Source organism: Cherax quadricarinatus, chromosome 2 (assembly GCF_038502225.1).
Source record: "Cherax quadricarinatus isolate ZL_2023a chromosome 2, ASM3850222v1, whole genome shotgun sequence".
NCBI classification, from domain to species: Eukaryota; Metazoa; Arthropoda; class Malacostraca; order Decapoda; family Parastacidae; genus Cherax; species Cherax quadricarinatus.
The window spans coordinates 70,963,234-70,987,349 of NC_091293.1; the positions used below are offsets into that span (position 1 = coordinate 70,963,234).

Below are 24,116 nucleotides of genomic sequence, written 5' to 3' on the forward strand. Positions count from 1 at the left end.
GTGTGTGTGTTTGTGTGTGTGTGCGCACGCGCGCGTGTGTGTATATGTACTCAATTGTCCTCACCTATTTGTGGTTGCAGGGGTCGGTTCCTAGCTTCTTGCCCCGCCTCTTCACTGATCGTTACTGGGTCCTCTCTCTCCCTACTCCATGAGCTTTATCATACCTCGTATTAAAACTATGTATGGTTCCTGCCTCCACTACGTCACTTGCCAGACTATTTCACTTCCTGACAACTCTATGACTAAAGAAATACATCCTAACATCTCTGACTCATCTGAGTCTTCAACTTCCAATCGTGACCTCTTGTTTCTGTGTCGCATCTCTGGAACATCCTGTCCATCTTGTCAATTCCTCGCAGTATTTTTTATTTCGTTATCATGTCTCCCCTAACCGTCCTGTCCTCCAGTGTCGTCAGGCAGATTTCGTAGGGCATTCCCCTTAGCTGTGGAACTAGTCTTGTTGCAAACCTTTGCACCTTTCTAACTGCTTAATGTGTTTGGCCTGACGTACCCGGTGTACAGTGTTGTGAATGACTCCTTACTTAGATGTCGAAACGCTATTCTCAGGTTTACTAGGCGCCCACATGCTGCAGCAGTTATTTGGTCGATTTGCGTCTCACGAGATGTGCTCGGCATGATGATCACTCCAAGATCCATTTCCTGGAGTGAGTTTTGCAGTCATTGAACTCTTAGGTTGTACTCCGTCTGCGGTCTTTGTCCTTTCTCAAACTCCATGACTTAGCACTTGCAAAGGGTGAAACTCCAGCAGCCATTTGTTGGACCAGGTTTGCAGCCTGTGTGGACCCTCTTGTAAGCCTATCTAATCCTTGTCGGCTTGTATCCTCCTCATTAGCATCACATCTGCGAACAGGGACACCTCTGAGTCTATACCTTCCGTTATGTCATTCTCATGTACATCTCTGCGACTCATCTGAGTCTTCAACTTCCAGTTGTGACCCTTTGTTGTGTCCCATCTCTGAAACATCCTGTCCCTATCCAACTTGTCAATTCCTCTCAGTATTGCATACGTCGTTATAGTGTCCATTCTATCCCACCTGTCCTCCAGTGTTGACAGGTCACTGTGTACTCACCTATTTGTACTCACCTATTTGTGGTTGCAGGGGTCGAGTCTTAGCTCCTGGCCCCGCCTCTTCACCGGTTGCTACTGGGCCCTCTCTCTCCCCGCTCCATGAGCTTTATCAAACCTCGTCTTAAAACTGTGTATGGTTCCTGCCTCCACTACGTCATTTTCTAGGCTATTCCACTGCCTTACAACTCTATGACTGAAGAAATACTTCCTAATATCTCTCTGACTCATTTGTGTCTTCAACTTCCAATTGTGGCCTCTTGTTTCTGTGTCCCCTCCCTGGAACATCCTGTCTTTGTCCACCTTGTCTATTCCACGCAGTATTTTATATGTCGTTATCATGTCTCCCCTGACCCTCCTGTCCTCCAGTGTCGTCAGGCCGATTTCCCTTAATCTTTCTTCATAGGACATTCCCCTTAGCTCTGGAACTAACCTTGTCGCAAACCTTTGTACTTTCTCTAGTTTCTTGACGTGCTTTATCAAGTGCGGGTTCCAAACAGGTGCTGCATACTCCAGTATGGGCCTGACATACACGGTGTACAGTGTCTTGAATGATTCCTTACTAAGGTATCGGAATGCTGTTCTCAGGTTTGCCAGGCGCCCATATGCTGCAGCAGTTATCTGATTGATGTGTGCTTCTGGAGACATGCTCGGTGTTATACTCACCCCAAGATCTTTCTCCTTGAGTGAGGTTTGCAGTCTTTGGCCACCTAGCCTATACTCTGTCTGTGGTCTTCTGTGCCCTTCCCCTATCTTCATGACTTTGCATTTGGCAGGATTAAATTCAAGAAGCCATTTGCTGGACCAGGTGTCCAGTCTGTCCAGGTCTCTTTGAAGTCCTGCCTGGTCCTCATCAGATTTAATTCTCCTCATTAACTTCACATCATCTGCAAACAGGGACACTTCTGAGTCTAACCCTTCCATCATGTCGTTCACATATACCAAAAATAGCACTGGTCCTAGGACCGACCCCTGTGGGACCCCGCTCGTCACAGGTGCCCACTGTGATACATCATTACGTACCATGACTCGTTGTTGCCTCCCTGTCAGGTATTCTCTGATCCATTGCAGTGCCCTTCCTGTTATATGCGCCTGATGCTCTAGCTTCTGCACTAATCTCTTGTGAGGAACTGTGTCAAAGGCCTTCTTGCAGTCCAAGAAGATGCAATCAACCCACCCCTCTCTCTCGTGTCTTACTTCTGTTTTATTTTATCATAAAACTCCAGAAGGTTTGTGACACAGGATTTGCCTTCCGTGAATCCGTGCTGGTTGGCATTTATATTCTTGTTCCGTTCCAGGTGCTCCACCACTCTCCTCCTGATAATCTCCATAATTTTGCATACTATACACGTCAATGACACAGGTCTATAGTTTAGTGCCTCTTTTCTGTCTCCTTTTTTAAAAATGGGAACTACATTTGCCGTCTTCCATACCTCAGGTAGTTGCCCAGTTTCCAGGGACGTGTTGAAGATTGTGGTAAGTGGCACGCACAACATATCTGCTCCCTCTCTAAGGACCCACGGGGAGATGTTGTCCGGTCCCATTGCCTTTGAGGTATCGATGTCCCTTAGCAGTTTCTTCACCTCCTCCTCATCTGTATGTATGTCGTCCAACACTTGTTGGTGTATTCCTTGCTGATGTCCCCATCTGGTCTGTCCCCCCAGAGTCCTTCCTGTCTCTACTGTAAATACTTCCTTAAATCTCGTGTTGAGCTCCTCACATACCTCTTGATCGTTTCTTGTGAGTTCTCCACCTTCTTTCCTCAGCCTTATCACCTGGTCCTTGACTGTTGTCTTCCTCCTAATGTGGCTATACAGCAGTTTCGGGTCAGATTTGACTTTCGATACTATGTCGTTTTCATACTGTCGCTGGGCCTCCCTCCTTATCTGTGCATACTCGTTTCTGGCTCTTCTACTAATCTCCTTGTTTTCCTGGGTCCTATGCCTCCTGTACCTTTTCCATTCTCAGTTGCACTTAGTTTTTGCCTCCCTGCACCTTCGGGTAAACCAAGGACTCGTTTTGGTCTTCCTATTATTTCTGTTTCCCTTGGGAACAAAACTTTCCTCTGCCTCCTTGCACTTTGTTGCCACATATTCCATCATCTCGTTTACTGATTTTCCTACCATTTCTCTGTCCCACTGAACCTCCTGCAGGAAGTTTCTCATACCTGTGTAGTCCCCCCTTTTATAGTTTGGCCTGTCCCCTTCAGTTCCTGTTACCTTCTCCACTTGTAACTCTACTATATAGTCAAAACTCAGAACCACGTGATCGCTAGCTCCAAGGGGCCTCTCGTAAGTGATGTCCTCAATGTCTGAACTGCTCAGGGTGAACACAAGATCCAGTCTTGCTGGCTCATCCTCCCCTCTCTCTCTGGTTGTGTCCCTGACATGTTGATGCATGAGGTTTTCAAGTACCACATCCATCATCTTGGCTCTCCATGTTTCGGGACCCCCATGTGGCTCCAGGTTTTCCCAGTCGATCTCCCTGTGATGTGTGTGTGTGTGTGTGTGTGTGTGTGTGTGTGTGTGTGTGTGTGTGTGTGTGTGTGTGTGTGTGTGTGTGTGTGTGTGTGTGTGTGTGTGTGTGCATACGTGTATGTGTGCATGCGTGGTTGTACTCACATAATTGTGGTTGCAGGGGTCGATTCATAGTTCGTGGCCCAGCCTTTTCACTGGTCGTTACTAGGTCACTCTTCCTGCTCCATGAGCTTTATCATACCTCTTCTTAAAGCTATGTATGGATCCTGCCTCCACTACATCACTTCCCAGACTATTCCACTTCCTGACAACTCTGTGACTGAAGAAAAACTTCCTAACATCACTGTGATTCATCTGAGTCTTCATCTTCCAACTGCGACCCCTTGTTCCTGTGTCCCATCTCTGTACGTGCGTGCGTGTGCGTAATTGAGAGTGTAGGTGTGGAGATAATTTGAGAGGATGCAGTTAGCGAGTGTGTGGGCTGAAGAATGTAGTGTGTGTGTGTCCAGGGGTCGTACATTTATGATACGTGCTTCTATATAGTTTAAGTTATAGCCTGTGTTAGTTGTGGTTGATCTCTGGCTCCTGGACTCGTCTCATAGCTTTTCAGCAATTAACAGTGTTTGGTTCTTTTAATATTCTTCTATGTAGCCTAGTCAAGCTCGCTAATTTCTTGTCTGACAAATTTTATATACATTAAATATCTCTTTTCCTTATCTGAGCATTCAGCTTCCATAATTCCAATTTGTCGTTCCGTGTTTAGTTTTTCATTACTCTGTACTATTTTGTATGACGAGATTTATCTTATGATTCTTCGTTACTTCAGAGTGGAAATGCGGATAGTAACGGACTACCGTTACCAGAGCGATACGTAATTCTATTCAAAGTTTTTCCTTCCTCTCAGTAGGTATAAACTTACAATTAATATCACCAAAACGGCTAAACTAGGAGACGGGGTATATCTCTGAGATATATACACAGAGTGGTGAATATTTTTCAGTGAATATACAGTAATGGTTTGTTTTAAGCCATATTTTAGAGATTGAGATGTCCTTGATTAGTAGTAGTTGTTAATCTTTAAAACTAACAAGCCAAGCCAATAACTCATCTGGTATCTAGCGTTATTTATTTTATATGAAAGCATAAATTAAAATGTGACGTATTGTATACAATAATTTTTTTTATTGCTATACTTTGAAACTGAGTACACAGGTTTTGTTGTTCCCTCGCCATCTACCGTAGTTCTTGATGAAGTTCCATCGTCACATCACAAATAGTACAATTATATTTGCCTAGGTAATTGCTGCAGTAATTTATGGAAAGTAGAGGATATAATGTTAGGTAAATGGACACAGATGCTTCTAATGTTAAATTTTATTGCCGCAACGTTTCCAGGAGCGTTGGGGAGCGAAACGTTGCCACGAGAAAATGTTACATTAGTTGCATCTGTGTTTATTTACTTAATATTTTATCGGTAATTCTACCATTATTATTAGAGGGTATAATATTATCATTAGATTTATGGTGTGGAAAATCGAATCATCGTATATAAATGTAACTTTAATTTATCTGACAATGGCTAGAATCTCTGAGGTTGGTTCCTCGCTCGACATCACAGTCCCAGTATATGTGATGCCTCTGCAGCCCACAGGTAGTCCTTATGTAATTATTGCTTAGAGGAAACTAGTTCCTACTAATGAATATTCTAACTAATAAAAGTAGTAGGTTCGCCGGTGTTGTCCTGACCCGGGTCTTTTCCAGTTGGTGTGGTATGTATAGATATCTTTGTGTGTATTACAGAGTCATGCTAAATGGAAATATTTTCTCTGAGGGTGAAAATTTCCGTTGTCTGAACCGCCCCACTCAAGCTAGTAAATACGCAAAGGATTAAGTATACCTGAATGAGCTCAGCCTTAGACACACAAACCAATACGTAGCGCTTTACTGATAGATGAATGCATCTGGAGGTACTACGTAAATATTCTCCAAGGGACGAGAGCATTTCTGGACACCTCCACTGCTGGAAGCATCGCTCTTCACATGTCGTGGGGGTTCGAAAGGAGATATGATGGTTGAAGATAAACACAATTGTGGATGGTAACGCTATATATTGTCAGACTGTGGTAAGGGAAGGGCCCAGCCTGCCTGTAGATGCCTGGTATGTCTAAGCGTGGACTGAGAGCGAGGTAGCGCGTCCCACTCTCTCATGCCGCATCCCGTGACGTCATACAGTCACTAGGCCTAATAGGGATCGTCTATATAAAATACATGGATGGTACTATGATACTCAGCTAAGCTATACAACACATGTAAGGGGATCAGCAACTATGCTGACACACAAACTCTTACATTCTGTTGTTCCTCCTAAGCAGTCATTTTTCTTACTTGATGTTCCATCTCTTCAGTGACTTGCTATTTATAAAATGAAGTTAGTCTCGGCTTGTTAAATGTCCAGTGGGACATAATGGCATTTTCCAGTTTATTACTGTTGTGATGGCTCAACAGAATTGCCAGGTTTTCTCTTCTAGATAAAGGCAGTTTTTTTTTTCAAGAAGGCTAAATAAAAGGCTATTCACTGCCAAAGACGGGATTAATAAATATTACTTGATTATTTAAAAAAGTACATAGTGAGGCAGTAACACATTACAGCTACAGATACTCACTACCAATATTAGCTCGTAAATTTCTCGTATTCTTTCTCATTTAAATTCTACGAATTCAGTACTGATACTGGTATTGACGGTGTATCTATCATTCATTAAGGTTTTCCTCTTGTACATAAAGCTATTGAATAAACTTAGCATTTTGTCCCTTTAAACTTGTAGAACTTTTCGTTACAAACAAAATAACTCCAAATTCTTAGCACGGCTTCCATGGTTACTATTAAGAGTCTATTTCTTATTTTAGTCTTGATATTTGCTACATGTGAGAAAATTCTTTTAATAATGTGTTTACCATGAGCCAGCCAGATACTTTTTTAACTGTATTAAGTAATAGCCATGACGTACAAATTAAATAGTTGTCTCACTTGTACTGAACAGCACCCATCACCTTGCTGACTTAACACAGCACCCATCACCTTGCTGACTTAACACAGCACCCATCACCTTGCTGACTTAACACAGCACCCATCACCTTCCTGACTTAACACAGCACCCATCACCTTCCTGACTTAACACAGCACCCATCACCTTCCTGACTTAACACAGCACCCATCACCTTGCTGACTTAACACAGCACCCATCACCTTGCTGACTTAACACAGCACCCATCACCTTCCTGACTTAACACAGCACCCATCACCTTGCTGACTTAACACAGCACCCATCACCTTGCTGACTTAACACAGCACCCATCACCTTCCTGACTTAACACAGTACCCATCACCTTGCTGACTTAGCACAGTACTCATCACCTTTCTGACTTAACACAGCACCCATCACCATGCTGACTCAACGCAGCATCCACCACTTTACTGACTTAACACAGCACCCATCACCTTCCTGACTATAACACAGCACCCATAACCTTCCTGACTTAACACAGCACCCATCACCTTGCTGACTTAACAAAGCACCCATAACCTTGCTGACTTAACACAGCACCCATCACCTTCCTGACTTTACACAGCACCCATTACTTGCTGACTCAACACAGCACCCATCACATTACTGACTTAACACAGCACCCATCACCTTGCTGACTTAACACAGCACCCATCACCTTGCTGACTTAACACAGCACCCATTACCTTGCTGAGTTAACACAGCACCCATCACCTTGCTGACTTAACACAGCACCCATCACCTTCCTGACTTAACATAGCACCCATCACCTTCCTGACTTAACACAGCACCCATCACCTTGCTGACATAACACAGCACCCATCACCTTCCTGACTTAACACAGCACCCATCACCTTGCTGACTTAGCACAGCACCCATCACCTTGCTGACTTAGCACAGCACCCATCACCTTCCTGACTTAACACAGCACCCATCACCTTCCTGACTTAACACAGCACCCACCACCTTCCTGACTTAATACAGCACCCATCACCTTCCTGACTTAACACAGCACCCATCACCTTCCTGACTTAACACAGCACCCATCACCTTCCTGACTTAACACAGCACCCATCACCTTGCTGACTTAGCACAGCACCCATCACCTTGCTGACTTAGCACAGCACCCATCACCTTGCTGACTTAGCACAGCACTCATCACCTTCCTGACTTAACACAGCACCCATCACCTTCCTGACTTAACACAGCACCCATCACCTTGCTGACTTAACACAGCACCCATCACCTTCCTGACTTAGCACAGCACCCGTCACCTTGCTGACTTAGCACAGCACCCATCACCTTCCTGACTTAACACAGCACCCATCACCTTCCTGACTTAACACAGCACCCATCACCTTGCTGACTTAGCACAGCACCAATCACCTTGCTGACTTAGCACAGCACCCATCACCTTCCTGACTTAACACAGCACCCATCACCTTCCTGACTTAACACAGCACCCATCACCTTCCTGACTTCACACAGCACCCATCACCTTCCTGACTTCACACAGCACCCATCACCTTGCTGACTTAACACAGCACCACCTTGCTGACTTAACACAGCACCCATCACCTTCCGTTATTTGGGTTCTGGGTTGCTGTATGGCTGTTACGGCTGTATGTAAATCACCAGTCAAAGATTCCATAATTTTTTTTATATTGTGATTAATGTCTAAGATGTATACTTACACAGATATACACCCTACAGTTGTATATACATTGAGGATCTCAGTACATACATATATACTCCTGAGGAAATATACAGAATTTATGCTGGCTGTGCAAGTATGAATTCTGTGTATGAATTCTGCGGAACGTTTCGGCAATAAAAACACTCAAATGCTGCACATGTATCTTATTTATCAAACTGATTACCATTAAAGTATGATACTTGTTTGACACAGCGACATCATGGAATTTCAGTACACAGGATATCTTCTACAACTCTATTGCTAACGGCTGGTCCAACGTTTGACCTACTTCCACTGGTGGCTGCTGCCCACCTGTGACACCATCTTCAACTGCGGCATCTTTTCCCTGGCTTCACTATATAAGACCACGTACGTCTCTTCATTAGACAGATCAAGGCTAAGGGACTGAAGACCTCTCAGCTCTCCAAGGCTAAGGAAGTAAGCATCTTAAAACACAAAATTATGAAAAATCGCCTGAGTATCAGACTGAAAACATCTTGTGTACGAATGGTATATAATACCGACAAGATGAGAGTAAGACACATGTGCAACATCTGGGTATCTTTATTGTAGACGTTTCGCCATCCAGTGGCTTTATCAATACAAATTCTAGGACATAACTTGAAGACAGTAGAACTATGTACAGAAGATGAGGTAATCAGTCCCTCAACCTAGGAGTAGGTGCGAACAGCACCATAGTCGTGGAGATTCTGAAGCAGAAGAAAGAATCCTGGCGCTTATATAGTAACGTCAGGTGTAGCAGACGAGGGCATATTCACTGGTAGGCGGGATAACATCTTGAAAACATCTTGCCATATAGACGAAAGGTTTCTGCCATGAAGACACCCAAGTGCTGCACATGTGTCTTATTCCTCAACCTGTTCATACTGTATACTTTTTATAATTTTATTGTTATTACAGTTCAATATTCTTTACGCTTTGAAGGAGTTGTCATGATGCTAGTGAAGTGCTGTTAATTCATAGAATTGGAGCTGCCCTCCTCTTCCTCCAATCAAATCTGGATGCTTCCCATTCCCAAGTTGGTGTAGGACACTCACGGATTTAGCTCTCTCCCTTAAATATTATCAACAGTTAATATTGAATAACTATACAATGAATTTGAAGTAATATTAATTCGGAAAAAATAGGGATAAAAAAAAAAGCGCCCATGGAATGGGAGGCACCCAGGTTTTATCCAAGGAAAGGACCAAATGTTCTTTAGCGCCATCAAGCATCTCCATGAAGCAGAAACAGTGAGAACACAACGTTTCACCCACCCGAGATGTGCTGATTGCCAACTATATTTTTTGCTGACATGAGCAAACTGTTGTACTTTCATTGAGCAAATACTTTAAAATCCACACGAACAGAATAGTAAAACAGTATAGTAAAAGAATATTAACACAGTATAGTTACAGCATATTAATACAGTATAGTAACAGAGTATTAATACAGTATAGTAACAGAATATTAACACAGTATAGTAACAGAATATTAACACAGTATAGTAACAGAATATTAACACAGTATAGTTACAGCATATTAATACAGTATAGTAACAGAATATTAACACAGTATAGTTACAGCATATTAATACAGTATAGTAACAGAATATTAACACAGTATAGTTACAGCATATTAATACAGTATAGTAACAGAATATTAACACAGTATAGTTACAGCATATTAATACAGTATAGTAACAGAATATTAACACAGTATAGTTACAGCATATTAATACAGTATAGTAACAGAATATTAACACAGTATAGTTACAGCATATTAATACAGTATAGTAACAGAATATTAACACAGTATAGTTACAGCATATTAATACAGTATAGTAACAGAATATTAACACAGTATAGTTACAGCATATTAATACAGTATAGTAACAGAATATTAACACAGTATAGTTACAGCATATTAATACAGTATAGTAACAGAATATTAATACAGTATAGTAACAGAATATTAACACAGTATAGTAACAGAATATTAACACAGTATAGTAACAGAATATTAACACAGTATAGTTACAGCATATTAATACAGTATAGTAACAGAATATTAACACAGTATAGTTACAGCATATTAATACAGTATAGTAACAGAATATTAACACAGTATAGTTACAGCATATTAATACAGTATAGTAACAGAATATTAACACAGTATAGTTACAGCATATTAATACAGTATAGTAACAGAATATTAACACAGTATAGTTACAGCATATTAATACAGTATAGTAACAGAATATTAACACAGTATAGTTACAGCATATTAATACAGTATAGTAACAGAATATTAACACAGTATAGTTACAGCATATTAATACAGTATAGTAACAGAATATTAACACAGTATAGTTACAGCATATTAATACAGTATAGTAACAGAATATTAACACAGTATAGTTACAGCATATTAATACAGTATAGTAACAGAATATTAACACAGTATAGTTACAGCATATTAATACAGTATAATAACAGAATATTAACACAGTATAGTTACAGCATATTAATACAGTATAGTAACAGAATAGTAAAACAGTATAGTAAAAGAATATTAACACAGTATAGTTACAGCATATTAATACAGTATAGTAACAGAATATTAACACAGTATAGTTACAGCATATTAATACAGTATAGTAACAGAATATTAACACAGTATAGTTACAGCATATTAATACAGTATAGTAACAGAATATTAACACAGTATAGTTACAGCATATTAATACAGTATAGTAACAGAATATTAACACAGTATAGTTACAGCATATTAATACAGTATAGTAACAGAATAGTAAAACAGTATGGTAAAAGAATATTAACACAGTATAGTTACAGCATATTAATACAGTATAGTAACAGAATATTAATACAGTATAGTAACAGAATATTAATACAGTATAGTAACAGAATATTAATACAGTATAGTAACAGAATATTAATACAGTATAGTAAAAGAATATTAACACAGTATAGTAACAGAATATTAATACAGTATAGTAGCAGAATATTAATACAGTATAGTAACAGAATATTAATACAGTATAGTAACAGAATATTAATACAGTATAGTAACAGAATATTAATACAGTATAGTAACAGAATATTAACACCGTATAGTAACAGAATATTAATACATTATAGTAACAGAATATTAATACAGTATAGTAACAGAATATTAATACAGTATAGTAACAGAATATTAATACAGTATAGTAACAGAATATTAATACAGTATAGTAACAGAATATTAATACAGTATAGTAACAGAATATTAATACAGTATAGTAAGAGAATATTAATACAGTATAGTAACAGAATATTAATACAGTATAGTAAGAGAATATTAATACAGTATAGTAACAGAATATTAATACAGTATAGTAACAGAATATTAATACAGTATAGTAACAGAATATTAATACAGTATAGTAAAAGAATATTAATACAGTATAGTAACAGAATATTAATACAGTATAGTAAAAGAATATTAATACAGTATAGTAACAGAATATTAATACAGTATAGTAACAGAATATTAATACAGTATAGTAACAGAATATTAATACAGTATAGTAACAGAATATTAATACAGTATAGTAAAAGAATATTAACACAGTATAGTAACAGAATATTAATACAGTATAGTAACAGAATATTAATACAGTATAGTAACAGAATATTAATACAGTATAGTAACAGAATATTAATACAGTATAGTAACAGAATATTAATACAGTATAGTAACAGAATAGTAAAACAGTATAGTAAAAGAATATTAACACAGTATAGTTACAGCATATTAATACAGTATAGTAACAGAATAGTAAAACAGTATAGTAAAAGAATATTAACACAGTATAGTTACAGCATATTAATACAGTATAGTAACAGAATACTAACACAGTATAGTAACAGAATAGTAACACAGTATTGTTGTTAATATGTCGTTGAATGGCTTCGGGATCACTGCGAACGGAAGTAATCCCAAAAGGCCCGATTTAAATTGACTAAGAAAAGCGAAATAAATATAAGCAGACACTTAATATAAGTAAAAGTTTATAACCCTTGGCAGGCATCCCACATGTTCATGAGACAGAGGAAAAAAAAGTAATCCTGACAGAATGCAAAAATTCTTACAAGCTTTTGTTGAACACTGATATGAGAGGAGAGTAGTACCTCCCAGGGTGGGGTTTGTGTCTCCCAATCCTTGACAGGTCTATATCCTCAGTTTGTCTCTCCTTTCACAGCTTTCTTAGTGTTTTGTCTCTTAGAGCTTGTCTCATCTAGAATAAACTTAATATTCATTTTCGATATTTATCAACTTTCAAATAATCTCTTACAAGTTCTCCATATCAGAAAATAAACATGTTTAAATTCTTCAGATGAATATTAATGGATTTGTTGACTTTAGTAGCCTACCTCTATGTTACACGTGTCTTGAATCATTACAGCAAATTGCTGTTAAGAAGCAAATTTTGTCATAATTTATTATTACTAGTTGAAATTACTGTAATTGTGATAATTTTGCTGTTAGTATTACGTCATATAGTTCGTCATTCGTAAATTATTTTAAGCCTCTCTTGCAGCTAAATTATAACTGAGATACATATATTGTTTTTCTAGTTAGCCGAAGGGCAAAAATAATATTTTTCACTTACTGGAAATTCTGTTTTAGTGAACACTACTAATGTTACCTTGTAGACTGCCACGAGTCTATATCTCTATATTGTATGATGTATTTTTATTGTCATCATATGTCGCTAGTCTGTATCTCTATGTTATTTTAAACGATTGAGATAACCGACACGAAGATGAAGAAGAGACAAATTCAATACTTGGGTACACTGAGTGTGAGAATGTTACTGGTTAGCGAAACTTTTCCAGAATAAAGTTACCCAAGTGTTGTACAAGTGTCTTTTATTCATCTGCTTGTCGGCTTTCTATGATACTTCTAATAATTCCTGTCTGACACAGCAACACCTTCCCTCCCCTCTACACTGGTCCTAGGAACAGTGCTATTTTTGGTAAATGTGAATGACATGGTGGAAGGGATAGACTCAGAGGTGTCCCAGTTCGCAGATGATGTGAAGCTAATGAGGAGAATTAAATCAGATGAGGATCAGGCAGGACTTCAAAGTGACCTGGACAGGCTGGACACGTCGTCCAGCAACTGGCTTCTCGAATTTAATCCCGCCAAATGCAAAGTCATGAAGATCGGAGAAGGGCAAAGAAGGCCGCAGATAGAGTATAGGCTAGGTGGCCAACGACTGCAAACCTTGCTCAAGGAGAAAGATCTTGGGGTGAATATAACACCGAACACGTCTCCGGAAGCACACATCAACCAGATAACTGCTGTAGCATATGGGCACCTGGCAAACCTGAGATTAGCATTCCGATACCTAAGCAAGGTATCTTTCAAGACACTGTACACCGTGTACGTCAGGCCCATACTGGAGTATGCAGCACCAGTTTGGAACTCACACTTGATCAAGCACGTCAAGAAATTAGAGAAAGTGCAAAGGTTTGCGACAAGGTTAGTTCCAGAGATAAGGGAAATGTCCTATGAAGAAAGATTGAGGGAAATCGGCCTGACGACACTGGAGGACAGGAGGGATAGGGGAGACATGATAACGACATACAAAATACTGCATGGAATAGACAGGGTGGACAGAGACAAGATGTTCCAGAGAGGGGACACAGAAACAAGGGATCACTCTTGGAAGTTGAAGACTCAGATGAGCCACAGGGATGTTAGGAAGGATTTCTTCAGTCACAGAGTGGTCAGGAAGTGGAACAGTCTGGCGAGCGGAGTAGCGGAGGCAGGAACCATACATAGCTTTAAGACGAGGTATGATAAGCTCATAGAGCAGGGAGAGAGAGGACCTAGTAGTATTCAGTGAAGAGGCGGGGCCAGGAGCTGAGTCTCGACCCCTGCAACTACAATTAGGTGAGTATACTTTATAACCTATAGTGACATAAACTATTTGAGACACAAACAGGTACATGACAACACAGTGCAAAACTGAAGATTGATGTGAGTCATAGTGTTATCAGGAAATATTTCTTTATTCCTAAGATGGTCAGGAAGTGGAATGACTTGGACAAAGAAGTAATATAGGTAGGCTCTATGTACGCCTTTCAAAAGAGGTATGACGGGAACACGGGGATATGAGGAAGTAATCCCGAGAACGGATAGGTAAGAAGCAGAACCAGGAGCTGAAAGATGCTCGCTTCAGTCTCAAATAAATGAGTAAGAATAGGCGAGTTCCTACATACACACTGATGTTCTATTTTACATTAGTCGGCGCACAAAAGAAGGGATGCGAGTTTGAATTCCGGGCAGAACCAAACTTATAGGCAAGACTTCTTACACATACTGTCTCGGTTTTCACTTAGCAGAACGCAGATTCTTTGGTGTTTGTCGACTGTTACGGTGTGGAGAATTTTTCTCCAAACCCCAGCGAGTGACGCAAAATGGGGAAAGTGACGCCCCCTGATGACAGTGACACCCTCTGGGAAAAATAATGTAAGGGACCTGGGAGTAGTAATGTCTGAGGATCTCACTTTCAAAGATCACAACAGTGCCACGATCGAACGTGCAAAGAAAATGATAGGATGGATAATGAGAACTTTCAAAACGAGAGATGCCAAGCCCATGATGATCCTTTTCAAATCACTTGTTCTCTCTAGGCTGGAATACTGCTGTACATTAACATCTCCATACAAAGCAGGTGAAATCGCAGATCTAGAGAGTGTACAGAGATCCTTTACTGCACGTATAAGTTCTGTCAAGCACCTTAACTACTGGGAACGCTTGGAAGCACTTGACTTGTACTCGTTGGAACGCAGGAGGGAGAGATATATCATAATCTACACTTGGAAAATCTTGGAAGGAATGGTCCCAAATCTGCACACAGAAATCACTCCCTACGAAAGTAAAAGACTGGGCAGGCGATGCAAAATGCCCCCAATAAAAAGTAGGGGCGCCATTGGTACACTAAGAGAAAACACCATAAGTGTCCGGGGCCCAAAACTGTTCAACAGCCTCCCATCAAGCATTAGGGGAATTGCCAATAAACCCCTGGCTGCCTTCAAGAGAGAGCTGGACAGATACCTAAAGTCAGTGCCGGATCAGCCGGGCTGTGGCTCGTACGTTGGACTGCGTGCGGCCAGCAGTAACAGCCTAGTTGATCAGGCCCTGATCCATCGGGAGGCCTGGTCATGGACCGGGCCGCGGGGGCGTTGATCCCCGGAATAACCTCCAGGTAACCAGGTAACCCTGATGACAGTGACACCCTCTGGGGAAAGTGACGCCCCTGTAAAGATGGATATGACCTCTCTTGCTCATTCCGACATCTGGAGATGAAAACTGACTATACGTTAAACAACAGTTCAGCTTCACGTGTCCATTACAAAACAAGATTGCAAATTGATCACAGATCAGATACGTATGCTACTGCGGCATCACAAGACTACTTCTCTCCTTACAAGAGTTCTCAACTGTACACTCGTGTGTTTTTCTGAGGGAACTGCTGTTTCCTCAGACCATTAAAATTTCGAGGTAATTTGCCTCAAACTTGATAATATAATTAGAAGCATTATTCCCTGTAGCCCTCATCTAAAACTCAAGACAATAGTAATCCATGATCGTGTTCAGTAACAAATACTGGCACCCAACGTCTGTAGATTATATATGTCAGCAGAACATCATTTGAAAAAAGGATGCAAAGGCTGGTAGGGCAGATTGCAATTAGTTCTCGGCGGGGTAATATGTGACGAACCAGTGGTACTGGGCATTCGTGCCACCTTGCGATAAAACGTAGAAAAATTTTGTGACCGGTTTCGAGTGCGTTTCCCGTGGCGTGCACTGACAATCTCCAGGAAGAATATAGGAAGAGATAACTAACTCTCCTCTGTGCACAAATGCCAGACATCCTTCCTGTCGTGAACTGTTACAGACTAATAAGAGTAATAGCCATCAGGCGGCGCCCAGCAGACGGCAGAAGTGAGGCTTCCAGCATTTTCTCGCCTCTTCAATCAAGTCAACGATTTCGGCGTTATTAATCCGTACGCTACAAACACCCCTGGCGTGTCTTCATCAGGCCTCTCATTCAGCTGCAGCAGAAGGGTTTAGGGGGTGTTTTGATAGGACATACCAAATCAACGCCATGATCAGCGGGCGATTGCCCATAACCAGGCAATAGTTCAGCCACAACCTTGAATGTGTCAAACATGAAACAGTGGCATATGTAGTCTTTAGGCATATATTAATCCTATGTACACACCTGTCACACAGCCCTGGTGGGTTCTTAGATGGCGAGTTACGAAGGCAGAACCCTCGGGGGAGGCTGCGAGTGGTTCCGAGCAGTCAGCGTGAAAAGATGAGTACAGTCCCTTTGTGGTTCATTGTATTTAAATTTTTATGTACTCAACCTACCAAAAATCCCACACATATGCGTCACAGTCTAGGAAATGTTGCGTACCTAGAAGTGGTTTCTGAAATAACAGTGAAGACTACTACAATGTAGGCTTTGTAGTAAAAGTAGTCTTCACTGTTAACAAAGCAAAACAATGAAAGACGTATTCTTGAGAACGCAGCACCACTGTGGAACTCTTACCTAACCAAGCAAGTAATGCTAGAAACAGTTCAGAGATTGGCTACCAGACTGGCAGTACAGCGCAGGAAAAAAAAATATGAGTAGAGACGAGACTGCGTACTTGGAGAGACATTATTTCAATATACAAAACACTTCGACGTTCAGAAAGGGTACACACACACACACACACACACACACACACACACACACACACACACACACACACACACACACACACACACACACACACACACATGATAACGACATACAAAATACTGAGAGGAATTGACAAGGTGGACAAAGACAGGATGTTCCAGAGATTGGACACAGTAACAAGGGGACACAGTTGGAAGTTGAAGACACAGATGAATCACAGGGATGTTAGGAAGTATTTCTTCAGCCGCAGAGTAGTCAGTAAGTGGAATAGTTTGGGAAGCGATGTAGTGGAGGCAGGATCCATACATAGCTTTAAGCAGAGGTATGATAAAGCTCACGGTTCAGGGAGAGTGACCTAGTAGCGATCAGTGAAGAGGCGGGGCCAGGAGCTCGGACTCGACCCCCGCAACCTCAACTAGGTGAGTACTAGGTGAGTACACACACACACAAACTTCACATACATGGGAATCGCCATAACTACGGGATACAGAAATACAATATCCAAATGAGACAGAGTAGGGTAAGGCTATTGCAAAAGTGGAATGAGCTATGTGCTAAGTTTATTTAAGTACAGGTACACACAAATACCTAGGATAACCCAAAAAGAAGTCAGTGACTTATTTCCATAGAGACTTACTAAATGTAGGGATTTAATAGGAGATATGAAAAATAAACTACTTAAGCAGATCAAAAGAAGCGAGTTACGAAGCTGGAGATCAACCTCCGCTGATTGAGCGAGGTGGCTGGGCTGGAACACCAGACTACTGCAGGTGGCGTGGCCGGAGCCAGCTGGGGCAGAGTTAGGTGTTGATCAATCCAGAGGCTTGGCTTCCCCCCCTTCCCCCCGGCGCGGCACATGTCCCACCATGTGCACTCTCCAGATGCAACCTTCTGCTTATGAGAGAACTCGATGGAGGGGGAAAAAAGGGAGCAGAATTATGAGTGGAGAAAAATTAAAGAGGATAGAGAGGCAGATAGAGGTGAATGAGAAGAGAATTGCGCCAGTATTGCTCCCTACCAAGAGAAAGCGTGCGCGCCTACTCACACAGTTGCCAGCATGGCTACACTGGACTTCCTTGACCAGAACATCAATAATAAAAATATATATGTATATATATATTGGAAATCAACAGTACAACAGCATAATTACTTCACCATAGCATCAATAATACGCAATATGGTTGTCTCAGACGACCGAAGAGCGATAATAATGGCTGGAGATGATGGGTGTGTTGTGGTGGCTAGCATGGCAGTGGTGTGTTTATGGTGGAGTGAGAGACGGGCAGTGTAGCGCCGGGTCTGGCGCTGTGTGCACCTCGTGGGTTGACTTGTTCAATACTACTCTCTTCCCTTCCTTGCTCACCATACCAGTTGTTACACGCTCCGTCTCGCTCGCTGTTAGCGCCATCCCTCCCTGTGTCTCCATCTCACTGGCCGCTTCATTCTATCTTTTAATCTTCATCCAGTACTTTCAGAGTACAGGCGAGGTCTCTGCCCTTGGCCTTGTCTCTCCCTCACACTCCTCTTCCATCCTTGTTGACCTCCATCAATTTCTTTTGCATTCACTCTCATACTCCCTCCTTCTCCCATACTCATTTTTTCTTATTATTTTCGCTCTTACCGGTCCCCCTCCACTCTTCTCTTGTTTTACCCTCCTTCACCTTGTTTCCTTGTTTTCTAACCTGCTTCACACCTTCCTTCCTTCCTAATAACCTGATTTATTCACAAACTCTCCCTTGGAGGGATATAGCTCGCCCTCGCCTCCACAATGAGAGTCTCTTGCCGGAGGAGACTCTAGAGACGATGACTTAACCTTCGTCAGTGAGTGACCTGCTGCTAGCACAAGCTATGGAGGAGCATCTTGTAAGTACTTACTTTTACCTCTTTAAACACTAAGTACTAATGTGCTACAAGCTGAACTCAGAACACTGTGAGTACATACATTACTTTCAGTGTTGCACTTTACTGCTACACTTTTGACTAATACAAGGATCGACACCATGCCTAACCCTTCTAGGGTAGGGTAGGTGCCTGAGCCCGAGCCTTTAGCTCATAAGACTGTTATTCCCATTTGCCCCCTTGGGGCGAGGATGGCAGACCAGAGAGGCCTAGCTTGTGGCTAGGCCTGGGGACAGTTGGTCCCAAAGATGAGGAGGTACTTGTGCCTCCTCCCATGGGAGACTTAGGTCTCAGACACTCCCTAAAGAGGGAGCCAAGGTCGGGCCACCACTTGGAAAAGGCCCGGGCCGGGAGAATACCGGCTAATCTTTAATAATATTAACAAACTAATACAAGCGTACTGTATATATATATATATATATATATATATATATATATATATATATATATATATATATATATATATATATATATATATATATATATATATAAATATATATACACATACATACACATTCCACAAACCTTAAATCAGGGATTCTCAACTTTTCCTCCATCATTAACTCCATCGGCTTGATGTATTTCTTCATTCACCCCCTTCCATACAAAAAATTGATCGCCATCATAAAGGGACAGAAAAGCAAGGTCAGACACACACACACACATTTTACAAAATTAAATTTAAATGAATTATTAGTCAGTTATCAGGTACATCAAATATTTACCCCTTGCCATGTAATTTTTGACCCCCAAGGGGTAAATTTACCCCTGGTTGAGAATCACTGCCTTAAATCAATGCATCATACACATTAACACGTGATACAGATTAATATGTAATTCATATTGAAGTTCTTAAATTGATACCTTATTTATATTGATAAAAATCGATACGGCAGATTATAGTGAGTCCAGTAGGGTAAGGTTTTTCATCCTATACATCGTGAATAATAATAAGATAGTGATTTATTCAGTCCTTCAGCGGGTGATGCTCCTGATGATCATTGATCAAAAGAAGTGGAGCTAACTTTACCCCACCTCCGTCCTCGGGTCAAACCTGACTACCTCCCATTCATGTGCTATCTGATATTGATGTACTGTTTAGCAGAGCAAAGGGGAATTCTGGAAGACAGACGCAGTTGTTAGGAGCAGAGCTTGTGGATGCTGAATTTCTAGTGAATGACAGTGATGAAGAGGTGGATGTTGTACCTCTGGTGGATGACATGAAGAGGTGGAAGTTGTACCTCTGGTGGATGACACGGATGAAGAGGTGGATGTTGTACCTCTGGTGGATGACATGAAGAGGTGGAAGTTGTACCTCTGGTGGATGATACGGATGAAGAGGTGGATGTTGTACCTCTGGTGGATGACACGGATGAAGAGGTGGATGTTGTAACTCTGGTGGATGACAGATGAAGAGGTGGATTTTGTACCTCTGGTGGATGACACTGATGAAGAGGTGGATATACCTCTGGTGGATGACACGCACGAAGAGGTGGATGTTGTATCACTAGTGGGTGACATGGATGAAGAGGTGGATATTGTACCTCTGGTGGATAACACGAATGAAAAGGTGGATGTATCTCTGGTGGATGACACGAATGAAAAGGTGGATGTTGCACCTGTGGTGGATGACACGGATGAAAAGATGGATGTACCTCTGGTGGAGGGAACACCGATGAGGAGGTGGATTCTGTACCTTTGATGCACCTATTTGGAGTACCTACATGAAAGGAGTTTCGGGAGGTCAGTGCCCTCGCGGCCCGATCCATGACCAGGCCTCACGGTGGATCAGGGCCTGATCAACCAGTCTGTTACTGATGGCTACACGCTATCCAGCATACGAACCACAGCCCGTCCGGTCAGATATCAGTTTAGATATCTGTCCTGTTCCCTCTTAAAGACAGATAGGGGTCTTTTGGCAATTCTCATAATGTATGATGGGAGGCTGTTGAACAGCCTTGGGCCGTTGACACTACTGTGTTTTCTTTCCGTGTACTCACAGCACCCTTGTGTTTCACTGGGGAATGTTGCACCATCTGCCAAGTGTTTTACTTTCATAGGGATGATTTCTGTGTGCAGATTTGGTTCCAGTTCCTTTAGGATTTTCCAGGTGTAAATTATGATGTGCCTCTCTCATTTGCGCTTCAGAGATTACAGGTCTAGGGCCTTGAACGTTCCCAGTAATTCAGGCGCTTTACTGAACTCATAACGTGCAGTGAAGGTCCTCTGCACATTATCCATATCTGCAATTTTGCCTACCATGAAAGGGGATGTTAGTGAGCAGCAGCAGCAGCATTGTAGACTAGATAGAAAAAGTGACTTAAAGAAGATCATCATTGGCTTGGCATCCCTTGATTTGAAGGCTCTCGTTATGCATCCTATCGTGTTCTTGTTGTGGTGCTGGAAGGTGAGATCTGACATTATCACTCCAAAGTCCTACGCATTAGATTTTCGCGCTGTTATGTGGTTAGAATTTGCCTTATACTCCGTTCTAACTTTTAATTCTTCGAGTTTTCCATAACGGAGCAGCTGGAATTTGTCCTCATTGAACTTTATATTTTTTTTTTTTTGTGGCCGATTGGAAGACTTGGTTTATATCTCCTTAAGATTTATCGTGTCTCAGTGGATGACACACTCATGCAAATTTTATATCGTCTTCAAAGGATGACATGGTGCAATGGTTTACATATCCGTCTATGTAGGATATGAGGAAAAGGATGAGGGTGAGTACTGTACCTTGTGGATCAGAGCTTTTCATTGTGGCATGACACGGATGAAGAGATGGATGTTGTACCACTAGTGGAGGGGACACTGATGAGGAGATGGATGTTGTACCAATGGTGGGTGATGCTCATGAAGAGGTGGATGTTGTACCTCTGGTGGGTGATTCAGATGAAGAGGTGAATGTTGTACCTGTAGTGGGTGGCATGGATGAAGACGTGGATTTACGTCTGGTGTGACACGGTGATGTAATGATGTCTGCCGAGTTATATTGATGCATTTAAGATAGATGTAAGTCCGGCATGTCAAACTGATGTCATGACGGCATAGATACAAGTTTGGCGTATCACATTGATGCAATAATGATATGGATGTATATCTGGTGTGTCACATTGATGCAATGACTACGTTGATGTACGCCTGGCGTGTCACATTGCTGTAATGAAGTCTGGTGTGACAGCGTCATAATGAAGACTTCATTTGTGTGTGTGTTGGGGGGGGGGTGTATTAACCCAGAGGGCAAGCAACCCAGAATAACCCTATACAGCCAAGCAGCATTACTTTTTCTTTTGCAGTCTTCTCAGAACTTACTCCATGATGTGACCCACAACAGTCAACTAACTCCTGGGTATGCCTAAGACTTGTGCTCGACCCCAGAAGGGGTTGTGAGATGAGGGAGCCAGCAGCCACTGAACTTCGAATAGGCATCTGGTATGACACGCAGGTGTATGACATGGAGCTATACTGAAGCCTGCGGTATCACAGTGGAGGTGGAGTTACGTGTTGTGTAACGCAGTAATGAAGACGTAGATGTACGCCATGTGTAACACAGTGAAGTAATGTAATGTAATGCAGTGATGTAATCCAGTATTTGGTGCAGTTTTAAGTGCAGTTATTGTTGTTGGAACTAATGCAGACTGCAGTGAAGGTTTTTGCTTTCATTTATTAACAGTGATAATTGTGATTAATATTATTATAACAGTAAAAATTGTGGTGATTATTATTATTATTATTGATTGTTATTTATGTATATCAATAGCAGTGTTAGCTGGTCATAAGAGGTAAAACATAGCGACAAGTTGCTAGGCAGGCATGAAGGCAGAAAGGGAGTTTTAATGAGAGAACTTTCCGCTTACAGATCACGCTTTCTCAAGCTTATGTGATAAATTTTGGTTTCCAAGCTTGATCGTCAATTATTGTCCTAGCTTGGTCCCCAAGCTTGGCTTCCAAGCCTGATCCTCAAGCTTGGTTCCCAAGCCTGATCTTTAAGCTTGGTTCCCAACCTGGAGTCTACCTGGAGGGCATTCCGGGGATCAACGCCCCCGCGACCCGGTCCACGACCAGGCCTCCCGGTGGATCAGGGCCTGATCAGCGAGGTTGTTACTGCTGGCCGCACGCAATCCAACGTACGAACCACAACCCGGCTGATCCGGCACCGTCTTTAGGTATCTGTCCAACTCCCTCTTGAAGACAACCAGGGGTTTTCCTGTAATGCCCCTTATTGCTGGTGGGAGGCTGTTGAACAGTCTTGTGCCCCAAACACTTATTGTGTTTACTCTTAGTGTACCAGTGACGCCCCTACTTTTCACTGGGGGTATGTTACATCGCCTGCCAAGTCTTTTGCTTTCGTATGGAGTGATTGCTGTGTGCATATTAGGGACCAGTCTCTCCAGAATCTTCCAGGTGTAGATTATGATATATCTTTCTCGCCTGCGCTCCAGTGAGTACAAGTCAAGTGCTTCCAGGCGCTCCCAGTAGTTAAGGTGTTTGATGGAACTTATACGTGCAGTAAAGGTTCTCTGTACATTCTTTAGCTCTGCAATTTCACCTGCCTTGAATGGGGATGTTAATGTACAGCAGTATTCCAGCCTAGAAAGAATAAATGATTTAAAAAGGATCATCATTGGCTTAGCATCTCTTGTGTTGAATGTTCTCATTATCCATCCTATCAGTTTCCTTGCAGATGTGACAGTGGCATTGTTATGGTCCTTGAAAGTGAGGTCAGACATTACCACACCCAGGTACTTCACATTACTTTTCCGCTTTATTGTGTGATTAGAGTTTGTAGTATACTCAGTCCTAGTGATTATTTCCTCCAGTTTTCCATAACGGAGTAGTTGGAATTTGTCTTCATTGAACATCATATTGTTCTCTGTTGCCCATTGGAAAACTTGGTTTATATCTTCTTGGAGCTTTGCCGTGTCCTGAATGGATGACACTCATGCAGATCCTAGTATCGTCTGTAAAAGATGATACAGTGCTATGGTTTACATCTCTGTCTATGTCTGATATGAGAATAAGGAACAGGATAGGTGCGAGTACTGTGCCTTGTGGGACAGAGCTCTTCACTATGGCAGCATCTGACTTAACTCTGTTTACCACTACTCTTTGTGTG

General features: G+C 41.5%; 1 protein-coding gene across 1 annotated transcript in view; it reads left to right on the forward strand.

The window, feature by feature from the left end:
* The first annotated feature begins 18,382 nt into the window (after positions 1-18,382).
* The window catches only part of LOC128684229 (alpha-1,3-mannosyl-glycoprotein 4-beta-N-acetylglucosaminyltransferase C), a 398,920-nt gene continuing 393,186 nt past the window's right edge, over positions 18,383-24,116 (forward strand). The window contains exon 1 of the mRNA XM_070088912.1: positions 18,383-18,964. The gene's annotated coding sequence lies outside the window, so the exon portion shown is untranslated. The remainder of the gene's footprint in view (positions 18,965-24,116) is intronic.